This window comes from Lolium perenne, chromosome 3, assembly GCF_019359855.2.
Source record: "Lolium perenne isolate Kyuss_39 chromosome 3, Kyuss_2.0, whole genome shotgun sequence".
NCBI lineage: Eukaryota > Viridiplantae > Streptophyta > Magnoliopsida > Poales > Poaceae > Lolium > Lolium perenne.
In genome coordinates this window covers 278835471-278848687 of record NC_067246.2, presented here as the reverse complement: position 1 = coordinate 278848687, position 13217 = coordinate 278835471, and positions in this window count along the sequence as shown.

Sequence of the window (13217 nt, the reverse complement as noted above, 5' to 3'; positions counted from 1 at the left end):
CCGCCTCCAGTGCTCCATCAACCAGGTACCGGAGGTCATCTTCCCCGTCGGTTAGGGGCATGGCCCCATCTGACCAGACGAGGTCCTCACCCTCCGGCACAAAGTCGAAGTCCCACTCCTGCTTGTCCCAATGTTTGGGAGCCCGGCGGTTGTACGCCTCCATCTTGTCGTGCTCTGAGACCAACTCGCTTGAGGAAGAGGATTGGAGAGAGACGGAAGACGAGGAAGAAGACGACATGGCTGAGGGAGAAGAGGGTTTTTGGTGCCGATGGCCAGAACAGAGGATGAAGAGGGCTAATCGATCGGCACAGTTAAATAATGGGAAGCCTGGTGGAAATTTAACGCCATTACAGTTTCCGAGGAGGTGATGCCAGGGCTATCGAATTTTGCAGAGAAGCTGAGAAGACAGGGCATAATGATGACGGATGCTACAACGACTCTGCTCTGCCACGACATGACCCTTCGAAGGAAAAACAGAGTGGTTTTGGAATTATCATTGCCAAAACCAGGGGGGCATGTGTTATCACCAGATTTTGGTCAAATCAGGAGGTGGGCCGTAAGAGAGATGGGCTTGGAAGATTACACGTGGAGGATCTCTGAAGCGGCCTTGCACGAGGAGTTTGGGCTGAGTTGCCCGTGTATCTTTAATTATGGTAGATTGTATCTTAGATTGAAAGTTAGAGTTTGTATCGTGTACGGTGGGATTATTCCCACGTTAGAAAGTCCCCTGGACTATAAATATGTACCTAGGGTTTATGGAATAAACAACAACCAACGTTCAACCAAACAAATCAATCTCGGCGCATCGCCAACTCCTTCGTCTCGAGGGTTTCTACCGGTAAAGCGACATGCTGCCTAGATCGCATCTTGCGATCTAGGCAGCACAAGCTCCACGTTGTTCATGCGTTGCTCGTACTGAAGCCTTGTTGATGGCGAGCAACGTAGTTATCATAGATGTGTTAGGGTTAGCATAGTTCTTCGCGTAACATGCTATCGTAGTGCAACCCTTGCATGTCTAGCCGCCCTCACACCTATCTTAGGTGTGGGGGCGGCACCCCGCTTGATCATTATTTAGTAGATCTGATCCGTTACGATTGCTCCTTGTTCTACAAGGATTAGTTTAATATCTGCAATAGTTAGGCCTTACAAAGGGGGGGAGGATCCAGCGGCACGTAGGGTGTCGTTCGCTAGTCCTAAACAGGATGTTCCGGGGATCAACTTCATGTTGGTTTTTAGGCCTTGTTTAGGATCGGCTTACGATCACCGTGCGTGGCCGCGAGGCCCAACCTGGAGTAGGATGATCCGATTATGCGGTGAAAACCCTAAATCGTCGTAGATCTAATTAGCTTTATCTTGATCAAGCAGGACCACCATATATTCGTGCACCCCGTACGAATCATGGGTGGATCGGCTCCTTGAGCCGATTCACAGGATAACCTGAGAGCCGATCGAGGCTCGTATTTAATGTTTACGTGTATGCCATGCAGGAAACTAAGCGAGGCATCTCCATCACCTTCCTGACCAGGTATAGGTCAGGTGGCACGCCCTTGCAATCAGCATCGGACGTGTGACCAGAAGGCTTTGCGGGCCGTCGCTCGGAGGGACCTCAGCCAGCCGCAGCTCTAGGTTGTTCCCGGCTCTATGGTGTTGCCCGTCGCTGCCCGCCGGTGGGTTTTGACAGTCAACAAGTCCGTCAAGAGTAAATGACAAGATTGAAAGATAAACACCACATATTTCCTCATGAGCTATGAAACATTGACACAAATTGAGAAGCATTTTGAAGGTTTAAAGGTAGCACATGAGAATTTACTTGGAATGGTTTGAAATGCCATGCATAGGTATTTATGGTGGACACTCTGGAATAACTTGGTTTTCATGTGTTTGGAAGCACGAGCAGCGTTCCCGCTCAGTACAAGTGAAGGCTAGCAATAGACTGGGAAACGACAATCAAGAGAGCGAATCGTCATAATCATGCTTGCGACAAAAATAAATTAACGGAGGCATAAAAGTGATACAAGAACTCTGAGGTAAAGTAAATCATCGAGGCTTAATTGACATTTTGTTCAGTCATATGCATGCGTGAGCATGTGCCAAGTTGATTCAAGAGAATTATTCAGAGGAGGATACCACAATGTCATACCTATCTATGAATAAAGCAATGCAAGCAAATATTTATGACACGCTACTCATATTAATAAATTGGAGCTAATCATGAGAGATCATGAACTACTAGACTTTCTTAAATGACATATACCTCACATGAACCAACTAAGCATGCTCACATGGATGAGTATATGTACAAAAATGAAAACAAATAGAGTTCATACCAGCCTCTCACCACAATCAGATCGTCGTATATCGTCATTATTGCCTTTTCACTTGTGTAGCTTGAATAATATGGAATGAAAACCACGCTCCAGCCACCGAAGACCATTGAACTCATAAAGAACTTTACAAAACCAAAGAAGAACAGCAAATATTTTTGGTGTTTTCGAATTTGGAAGCAAGAACAAAAGGAAACAAGCAAACAAAGCAAAATCTTTTTGGATTTTCTTATAGCAAACCAACGATAGCAAATAAAGCAAGATAAAAGCAAGAAACTAAAATAAACAAGTGGTGAAGAGAAACAACAGAAATATTTTTGGTCTTTTTGTGTTTTAGAAAAGAAACAAAGCAAAAACAAGAAAATGAAAACTAAAAGAAACACAGAAAAGCATGATGGCAGAAATCTGCCAAAACTTGACAGCAGTACAGTAATCGATTTTTAAGAAATTCTTACGCTGCTCAGCTCGGAAAGTGTTCAACTAATGAAAGTTAGATAACAACCTGGGGAACATGTACAAAAATTGGCAGCTCAAAATAACTTTCTGGCTGTGCTCATGATTTTTTTTAGTAACAGTCTAGAATCTGTTTTCAGGCAGCATTTCCCCAAATATCATCTTCCTCTCATTAGAAAACCACTCGAAGAAACTAAACAAGTATATACAAGTATCCAGCAACCATAATATGCAAAGAATGAGTGATGCCGGTATACCTCCCCCCAAGCTTAGGCTTTTGGCCTAAGTGGAGATCAACCCCATGGTGCCCATGAAGTAGCACCTCCGTAGTACGACGAAGATGGATCATATTCCGGGTATGTGCTGGAAGAAGCACCCGGATACGTGACGGTGTAGTCGTAGGAGGGCTCGGCGTCCTCGGAGTCATGCTGCTGGTGGAAGATGTGTATCTTCAGCTGCTCATCCACCTCCTCCTTAGAGCGCGACCATGGTTCCCTGTCAATACTGAACAAATCTGGCTGCGGCAAAGGGACTTCCCTCTCTTCCCCGTCAGCAAACAACATTCTATAGACAATATTATCTAAAGTAGAGTCAGCTGTAACAAATTGATGACTCTTCATAGCAGCAATATCAAGCCTCATAGGAGTTATTTTCACATCAGTAGGGTTAAGAGGAAGATCTAGATATGCTAAAATGTGCGATGCAATAATTCCTCCGAATATGGGCCCCTTGTTAGACATACGGCGAGCAACAAGAGCACCAAGATGATAAGGTGTGTCTCCAGTGAGTGCAGCAATTAAGAAAGAAAGATATATTACTAGTGTTCTCCCTACCAAGAATGCTAGTACCAATGTAATAAGCAAAATACTTAATGGCGGGGAGTTGAATGTTTCTTATCTTGCCACGCTGAATGGTGCGACAATCATCATTGGTGATTCCTCGATAGAGCTCTAGCAATTCCTTGGGGTTGTCCTCAATCTTCTTTGATGTACCTACAGGGGCAATATCCAATGCAGCACTAAAATCTTCCAACTTCATAGTAATAGGTTTACCATAGATCTTGAATGCAACTGTCGAGCGAAAGTGCTTGTTGTTGAACTTGAAGCTCTCCACAAAGATTTTAGTGAGCATGTAGTATTGCTCACTCTCATCTCCCATGTAGGTGGTTAAGCCTGCCTTACCGACGAGGGTCAAGAAATCATCCAACAACCCTGCATTTCTCAAAAAGTCATAACATGGGAAGGATGAAGCGTTAGGGACTCCATTGTCCTCTTCGGGTGCGAAGCTTGGTGCGATGAGGTCCTCATTATAGGATTGCCTGAATCGGGTGGATGACCTTGAGGGCCTCCCCGTGCTCGTCGTCTCTCTTTCAAACACTTCTCCAAAGTTGTGGTTATCCATCTTCCTTTTCGGAGAGCAAATGTGCCAAATTTCAGACAGAAATCTGGGCTGAGCAAAGAGATCGAGAAATCTTGAGCTCTTGAGAAGAAACGCGAGTGGCAGGAACCTGGTGCGAGTTTTTTCGGGAGAGAGAAGAGAATGGGAGAAAGAGATGAAGTAGTGGGGCAAGGAGGAGCCCACACGCCAGGGTGGCGCGCCCCCCTTGCTGGCCGCGCTGGCCTGTGGGGTGCCACCCTGGGGTGCCCCACTGGTCATCCCCAGGTGTTCCCAGGTGCCTCGTCGAAAAATAGGACCAATGGTATAATTTTTGTGAATTTTTGAAAACTTTGAAAAATGCACATTTCTGGGTGTCAAATTTATTATTACTGGGCAGGAATTTTTTTGAAATCTCTAATTAACTAAAGAGCTTTGCAAAACAAAAGTGCTACAGCAAGTAGAACAAGTGGAGGAAAAAAGAGATGTTGTTTAGTTCTTCTATGCATATAAAATGAATTTGTTAACAAGGTTAATCAAGTCTTGCCACCAAATAAATTTTACATAGCATAAGAAGAAATAAACCTCAAATCAATTATGTTACCTTGTATTGTATTGATATGGATCCAATCACAAGAGTTTGATATTCTTCTTTAGGCTCATATATTGGACAATCAATAGTTCCCACTTTGATAGTTCTCACATTAGAAATTGTATTAACTCCACATGCTTTCTCAATCCTCTTGGGAAAATAAACGATATGCTCCTTGTCATCGACATTGAAAGTAACTTTTCCTTTATTGCAATCAATAACAGCCCCTGCGGTGTTAAGAAAAGGTCTCCCAAGAATAATAGACATATTATCATCTTCAGGCATTTCCAACACAACAAAATCAGTTAATATCAAGCAGTTATTAGTAACTTGAACAGGAACATCCTCACATATACCAACAGGAATAGCAGTAGATTTATCAGCCATTTGCAAAGATATATCAGTCGGTATCAACTTATCTAAATAAAGTCTCTTATAAAGAGAGAAAGGCATAACACTAACACCCGCTCCCAAATCACATAGAGCAGTTCTAACATAATTATTCTTAATAGAACAAGGAATAGTCGGAATACCTGGGTCGCCAAGCTTCTTTGGAACCTTACCATTGAAAGAGTAATTAGCAAGCATAGTGGAAATCTCCTCATTAGGAATTTTCCTTTTGTTAGAGACAATATCTTTCATATACTTTGAATAAGGAGGCAATTTAATAGCATCAGTCAAAGGTATTTGCAGGAATAAAGGTTTCATCCAATCACAAAATTTGTTATAGTGTTCTTCTTCCTTTGATTTTAGTTTCTTAGCAGGAAAAGGCATTTGCTTTTGAACCCCAGGTTCTCTTTCACTACCATGTTTCTTAGCAATAAAATCTTCTTTAGTATACTTTTTATTTTTAGCATGCTTTTCAGGTTCTTCTTCAACCTCTTCTTTATCAGAAGCATCATTCTTATCATTATCTTTATCATGTTCATTACCACTTTCAGTTTCAGCATCAGAAATAGAAATACTATTAGGATCATTAACAGGCTCAGAGGATTATACAACAGTTTTATGTTTCTTTTTCTTTTTCTTAGATGGAGCACTAGTTTCAGTTCGTTGAGAATCTTGTTCAATTCTTTTGGGATGCCCTTCATGATATAGAGGATCCTGGGTAGAAACACCGCCTCTAGTTGTTACTTCATAAGCATGCTTTTCTTTACAATTATCTTTTAACAAGTCATTTTGCACTCTAGTGAGTTGATCAATTTGAGTTTGAACCATTTGAAAATGTTTAACAAGCATCTTAACATCATTGGAGGTTCTCTCCACAATACCATGCAATTCACCAATAGCTCGAGAATTTTCCATTAAATGATTCTCTACTCTCATATTGAAATTATTTTGCTTAACAATATAATTATCAAACTCATCTAAGCATTGAGCAGGAGGTTTTGAATATGGAATATCTTCTCTAGTAAAGCGTTCAAGAGAATGTACCTCAATCATGGATGAAGGGGGAGTGATCTTACATAAATCTTTTATGGGCGGTAAATTCTTCACGTCTTCGGATTTAATACCCTTCTCTTTAAGAGATTTCTTGGCTTCCCTCATATCTTCATCATTTAATTTAATCATACCCCTCTTCTTCAATATTGGTGTCGGGGTTGGTTCAGGTGTAGACCAATCATCATGATTCCGGCCTATTCTCGCCAATAATTCTTCAGCATCGTCTGGAGTTCTTTTCCTGAAAACACAACCAGCACAACTATCCAGGTATGCCCTAGACTCAATGGTTAGTCCACTATAAAATATATCAAGTAAATCATGCTTTTCCAAATCATGGTCAGGCCGAGCTCTAATAAGAGAGCAAAATCTAGCCCAAGCCTCAGGCAATTTCTCTACATCTTCCTGATCAAAATTATAAATTCTCTGCAAAGCAATATGTTGAGCACTAGCAGGAAAGTATTTCCGGAAGAAAACATCAAGCAATTCTTTTGGACTATTAATAGAATCAGGTGGCAAACTATTATACCAAGTTTTAGCATCATCCTCTAATGAGAAAGGGAAAATTTTAGCAACGAAATAAGTACGCTTCTTAACATCATCATAAAACAAGCTACTAAGAGTAGATAGCTCAATCATGTGTTCTACAGCACTTTCTTTTTTAGTACCACAAAAAGGTGTTTTCTCAACAATAGATATACGAGACAAATCAAGAGAAAAATCATAATCCTTATCCTTAATGTTTATAGGAGATGTGGCAAATTTAGGATCAGGAGACAGGTTATATCTAACAGTATGTTGTGCAAGCAAATTTTTAATTTTTCTTGCATCAGTAGTAGCATTGCATTTATCAATAAAATCATCATCAAGTTCTACATAATCTTCATCAAGATCATCACTAGAGTATTCAACAGACTCAGGTGAATTAACAGGTGTAGCAGCATTTTCATTAGGAGTTTCAGTACTTTCAATTTGTCTAGACCTAGCAATTGTAGCATCTAGAAAAGATCCCAATGAACCACTATCATCAAGCACAGCAGAAGCATCATCAAAATTATAAGAATTTTCAGATCTAGCAGAAGTACCAGCATGTGAAGCATGTGGTGGTGAAACAAGTTTATCAATCACAGATGGTGAATCAAGAGCAGCAGAGGTACTCAGAGTTGTACCTTTTCTTGTAGTGGATGGTAATATGGCGACTTTAGGATGGCGAGGTTTACCCATGATGGAGAATTTGCAGCGAACAATATCAATCCAAGTGAACTTCCAAATAAAGCTATGCTCCCCGGCAACGGCGCCAGAAAATAGTCTTGATGACCCACAAGTATAGGGGATCGCAACAGTCTTCGAGGGAAGTAAAACCCAATTTATTGATTCGACACAAGGGGAGACAAAGAATACTTGAAAGCCTTAACAGCAGAGTTGTCAATTCAGCTGCACCTGGAAATAGACTTGCTCGCAAGAGTTTATCAGTAGTAATAGTTTTATAGCAGTAGTAGTGGTGAAATAACAGCAGCAAAGTAACAAAGTCAACAGTAGTGATTATAGTAAACAGCAGGATTAAAATACTGTAGGCACAGGGATGGATGAACGGGCGTTGCATGGATGAGAGAAACTCATGTAACAAGCAAAGCAGGGCATTTGCGGATAATAATAAAACGGTATCCAAGTACTAATCAATCAATAGGCATGTGTTCCATATATAGTCGTACGTGCTCGCAATGAGAAACTTGCACAACATCTTTTGTCCTACCAGCCGGTGGCAGCCGGGCCTCTAGGGAATCTACTGGAAATTAAGGTACTCCTTTTAATAGAGCACCGGAGCAAAGTATTAACACTCCGTGAACACATGTGATCCTCACATCACCGCCTTCCCCTCCGGTTGTCCCAATTTCTGTCACTTTGGGGCCTCGGGTTCCGGACAACGACATGTGTATACAACTTGCAGGTAAGATCATAAAACAATGAATATCATCATGAAACATTAACATGTTCAGATCTGAGATCATGGCACTCGGGCCCTAGTGACAAGCATTAAGCATAACAAGTTGCGACAATATCATAAAAGTACCAATTACGGACACTAGGCACTATGCCCTAACAATCTTATGCTATTACATGACCAATCTCATCCAATCCCTACCATCCCCTTCAGCCTACAGCGGGGGAATTACTCACACATGGATGGGGGAAACATGGTTGGTCGATGGAGAGGCGTCGGTGGTGATGATGGCGATGATCTCCTCCAATTCCCCGTCCCGGCGGAGTGCCAGAACGGAGTTTCTGGTCCCGAGACGGAGTTTCGCGACGATGGCGGCGTACTGGATGGTTTCTGGCGATTTCTTCTAACCCCCCGTGCGTTTTTAGGTCGAAGGCATTAAGTAGTCCGAAGGAGGGCGTCGGGGGCCAGTCGAGGCGGCCACACAACAGGGCGGCGCGCCCCCCTCCTGGGCCACGCCGGCCTAGTGTGTGGGGCCCTCGGGCCCCCACCTGGCTTGCCCTTCTGGCTCCGTCAATATTCTGGGAAAATAGGACCTTTCGCATAAATTCCGAGGATTTTCCTAAAAGTTGGATTTCTGCACAAAAACGAGACACCATAGCAATTCTGCTGAAAACAGCGTTAGTCTGTGTTAGTTGTATCCAAAATACACAAATTAGAGGCAAAACAATAGCAAAAGTGTTCGGGAAAGTAGATACGTTTTGGACGTATCAGAGCACCGGTCAACACTTTGGCCAAGGAGTTCGACAACGCTTGGCATGATGCCAGCACCAACGTGTCGGTAAGCTGCGCAACCTCAATCTCTTTTACATCTTTGCCGGTTTTCTCTTTAGACTCTGATTATATATATTCTCCCAGTACCCGAGTTTCGGGTTGAGAACGTAGTTTTTAGCGTGAAACTTTGTTTGAAACATAAAAAAACCGGTATAGCCAGTCCCCGAGTTTCGGGTTGAGAGCGCAGCACTTAGCGCGAAACTTTGTTAGAAACTCCAAAAAACCGGCATAGCCAGTCCCCGAGTTTCGGGTTGAGAGCGCAGCACTTAGCGCGAAACTTTGTTAGAAACTCAAAAAACCGGCATAGCCAGTCCCCGAGTTTCGGGTTGAGAATGCAACACTTAGCGCGAAACTTTGTTTCCTTGCCGGCATCTTTTTTACCGAAACCTTCTTTAACTTGAACAAAGTACGCTGGACACCCGGAAGCAGCTCTTTGAGGAGCTGTTGTGGGAGCACCGGGAGCTGTCTGAAGCCCACGGCAAGTGCCAAGGTTAGTTTTTGTGCCTCTGGCTTCTTTTCACCAACAACTTTTTCCCTTTTAGTACTGATAAACTCTTTGCACTCCAGCTGTTCCGGAAGCCTCCATCGAGGCCCTCAAGGCTCAGCTCACCGCGCTTCAAGGTACTGTTTCTTTCCGGTTGGTTTGCCTCTCTGCATCCTACCGGTTGTCTTTTTGTTGACATTTCTCTTCCGGATTCCAGCTGAGAAGGAGCAGCTCCTCACCGCGCACCGCGAAGTGAAGGAGCAGGCCATGCAGGCTGGTCTCCGACACGCGCGGGAGCTCGAGGAGGCCAAGCCGCAGCAGAGGCCAAATTAGATGAAGCCCTCAAGGAGTACACGAACTCCACTGCTGTGCTGCGGACGGAGCTGGAGGAGGAAACCGTGGCGCGGAAGGCAGCGCAGGACCGGTTGCTCTCCTGAAGGATGAGCAAAGGGAGTACGACCGGCTGGTTGTACAAATCGATGCGCGGCCCTCAGTAAGCCTTTTTTTCTTTTCCGTTTCTTGCTTATAAGCTTATATCTTCCGGTAGCATGTCCTTATCTTTTTTTCTTTTTTCTTGTAGGGCTCTTTCCGGACTCCCAGGCGCATGCGCACAAGAAGGTGGCGGAACGCAGGGCGGAACTGGAAATGACCAACCCGGATGCGCCCTGGGATCCATATGTCATCTGGTTGCGCTTTCTGCCCGGGTCCAGCACATGCGCTCCGTGGATCGGCATCTTGCTGATCTTCCGGAAGTGGCCATCCAAATCTGCAAAGTGCTGTGGCCTGAGGAGCCGGTGCCTGCCAACGTCACGATCACCGCCGACCGCCTGAGGGACGCAGGCCGGAGGATCCGCGAGTGGAAGTTCTCAGCGGCTCGTGCCGGAGCGGATGCAGCGTTGCGCATCGCCTGCTCCTGGTATGACGACCTAGACTTGGACACCTTCCACGCCCTCCGTGGCGACTCACCTGCCGACAAGGATCCGGTTCGCGTCGCCAAGCGCCAGGACCGCGCCTACCACATTGCCGAGTTCGCCCACGTGCGCACCTTCATCCCCCTCCTCCCGACGTCAAGGATGCAATTTCCGATGACGAGGAAGACGTCGAGGATGAGGAGGACAAAGAAGCCGAAGAAGGCGATGCGGTTCCGAAAGAAGGCGATGCTCCTCCGGAAGCTCCTGAGGCCGGCGCACAGCCTCCCATAGCCTGAACCTTTTATCCTGTGTTCCTTATATCTGTTGCCTCAAAACTTTAAGGTCGTTAAATTCTACCCCGGAATGCCGGGGTTTAAGATGTAAGATAAAACTCATCATGCCTTTTGGTTGTGCTACAACAGTTATGCTGGTATCTTCTTATCGGTAACTAATTAAGTTAAGTTGCATGCGCTAACTTAGCATTTTGCATATTGTTTGCTTTGATCTTGCACTGTGAAGATTCCGGAATTGTTTCGGCATCCAATCCGATGCACACTTGGTTCTTTTGCTTTGCCTCTGCCTACCTCTCTGGGTTTTTTGGCGTACGAGTCACAAAGTTCTTTTGCCAAGCAAGCATTTTCTTGAACTTAGAAAAAATTCGAAATTTTTCACAAAAAACCGGTATAATCGAGGTTAGTTAAACTTTTTCCGGATTGATTGTTCCCATTCCTCCTCTTCGTGTTTCACGTGCTTAGTTCCTACCGGTTTATCTTGCTTGCCATGAAGCCGGTCTGCGGACAACAGCAAAGTCGAAGACTCCGGTAGGTTTAGCACGTTACTAAACCGGAAAGAAAAAATGTTCACCAAACAACCGGTAAACTGAAAAAATAGACACATTACATGCAATTTTCGGTAGAGGCAGTCCTCGATATTCATTCGAGGTGCCAGCATTTTTTATTCATAGCATATAAGGTACAAAAAAGAACTTCTTACAGCACAACTTCAGGAATAGAAAGGACGCAGTAGTGCTATGTTCCATGGGCGCTTGGTTTCCTCTCCTGACCTGTCCGCCTAGCCTTTCTTTGATTCCTGTGCATCGATCAAGTAGTAGGCATCATTGTGTAGAGCCTTGCTCACAATGAAAGGTCCTTCCCACGGAGGTGAGAGTTTGTGGCGCCCCTCAGTGCGCTGCACTAGGCGTAGCACCAAGTCTCCTTCCCGGAACACTCTCGGTTTAACCTTCCGGCTATGATAGCGTCTGAGGTTCTGCTGGTTGATACGTCTCCGATGTATCGATAATTTCTTATGTTCCATGCCACATTATTGATGTTATCTACATGTTTTATGCACACTTTATGTCATATTCGTGCATTTTCTGGAACTAACCTATTAACAAGATGCCGAAGTGCCGATTCTTTGTTTCTGCTGTTTTTGGTTTCAGAAATCCTAGTAACGAAATATTCTCGGAATTGGACGAAATCAACGCCCAGGGTCCTATTTTGCCACGAAGCTTCCAGAAGTCCGAAGAGGAGACGAAGTGGGGCCACGAGGTGGCCACACCCTAGGGCGGCGCGGCCCCCCTTGGCCGCGCGGCCCGTGGTGTGGGGCCCTCGTGCCGCCTCCGACCTGCCCTTCCGCCTACTTAAAGCCTCCGTTGCGAAACCCCCAGTACCGAGAGCCACGATACGGAAAACCTTCCAGAGACACCGCCGCCGCCGATCCCATCTCGGGGGATCCAGGAGATCGCCTCCGGCACCCTGCCGGAGAGGGGAATCATCTCCCGGAGGACTCTACACCGCCATGGTCGCCTCCGGAGTGATGTGTGAGTAGTCTACCCCTGGACTATGGGTCCATAGCAGTAGCTAGATGGTTGTCTTCTCCCCATTGTGCTTCATTGTCGGATCTTGTGAGCTGCCTAACATGATCAAGATCATCTATCTGTAATTCTATATGTTGCGTTTGTTGGGATCCGATGAATAGAGAATACTTGTTATGTTGATTATCAAAGTTATGTCTATGTGTTGTTTATGATCTTGCATGCTCTCCGTTACTAGTAGATGCTCTGGCCAAGTAGATGCTTGTAACTCCAAGAGGGAGTATTTATGCTCGATAGTGGGTTCATGCCTCCATTGATATCCTGGGACGATGTGAGAAAGTTCTAAGGTTGTGGATGTGCTGTTGCCACTAGGGATAAAACATTAGTGCTATGTTCAAGGATGTAGTTACTAGTTACATTACGCGCAATACTTAATGCAATTGTCTGTTGTTAGCAACTTAATACTGGAGGGGGTTCGGATGATAACCTGAAGGTGGACTTTTTAGGCATAGATGCATGCTGGATGGCGGTCTATGTACTTTGTCGTAATGCCCAATTAAATCTCACTATACTCATCATAATATGTATGTGCCTGGTCATGCCCTCTTTATTTGTCAATTGCCCAAGTGTAATTTGTTCACCCAACATGGTGTTTATCTTATGGGAGAGACACCTCTAGTGAACTGTGGACCCCGGTCCAATTCTCTATACTGAAATACAATCTACTGCAATACTTGTTCTACTGTTTTCTGCAAACAATCATCTTCCACACAATACGGTTAATCCTTTGTTACAGCAAGCCGGTGAGATTGACAACCTCACTGTTTCGTTGGGGCAAAGTACTTTGGTTGTGTTGTGCAGGTTCCACATTGACGCCGGAATCCCTGGTGTTGCGCCGCACTACATCCCGCCGCCATCAACCTTCAACGTGCTTCTTGGCTCCTCCTGGTTCGATAAACCTTGGTTTCTTTCTGAGGGAAAACTTGCTGCTGTGCGCATCATACCTTCCTCTTGGGGTTCCCAACGAACGTGTGAGTTACACGCCATCAA